Here is an 849-nt window from a genome sequence, read left to right on the forward strand (position 1 = left end):
AACTCTGCACTGTTCACATTCTTCACACTAAACGCACATCAAAGACAGAAGGCCCCTAGGCCGTCTTCAGTGTCTCTTTATAACGGAAGTCTATCGCATCTTATCTCGCCCCAAAGACCCATCTTGACCTATGACCTAGGGTTAAGTGACGGGCCTGCACCCTGTGGGTTTATATAGTCCGACACACTCCTGCACCTCCCTCAAGCCCCCCCCCCCGACACACACACTTTCTTACACTCCGTCTGTATCTCCCAACCCACCAATCCACCCCCCGACACACACACACACACTCACACACACACACACACACACACACACACACACACGCACTGTACCATTATGACCTGATTTCACTTGTCCTTTCTATTTCCTTTCAGTCTCCTTCCTGTGTGTCTACATGAACACACATGTCTGCGCCATTGGCCATCGCCTTGATCCGGGAGATAAGCAGTGTGGCTCACTGACCAGACCAGACAACCGAGTGCCCTGAGTCAGGACGCAATGGAAACTCTGCATGCAGAATAACAGGTGGTCTGTGTGTAGTAAATGTGCTGTTAATGGAACAACCAACCCCTATACATTCAGGTAGCACAGAAATAATACCCTTCAATGCGTAACATCCACTCCGCTTCGCATCACAGCACATATGACCACCGCAGTGTGCATTATGTTCAGCTGCCCGAGCGCTGTATTGTCCATTATTGCTCACCTACATTATCACTGGGCTACATAGAGAAAAAAAAAAGAAAGTAGGTCAAGCATCGCCAACAGAAGCAGCGGAAGGAGCAGGTCAGTAGGTCAATGAGATGCCCCTTCAGCTGGCCCTTTTCATCCAGCTACAAGTCGGCA

This window comes from Clupea harengus, chromosome 1, assembly GCF_900700415.2.
Source record: "Clupea harengus chromosome 1, Ch_v2.0.2, whole genome shotgun sequence".
NCBI lineage: Eukaryota > Metazoa > Chordata > Actinopteri > Clupeiformes > Clupeidae > Clupea > Clupea harengus.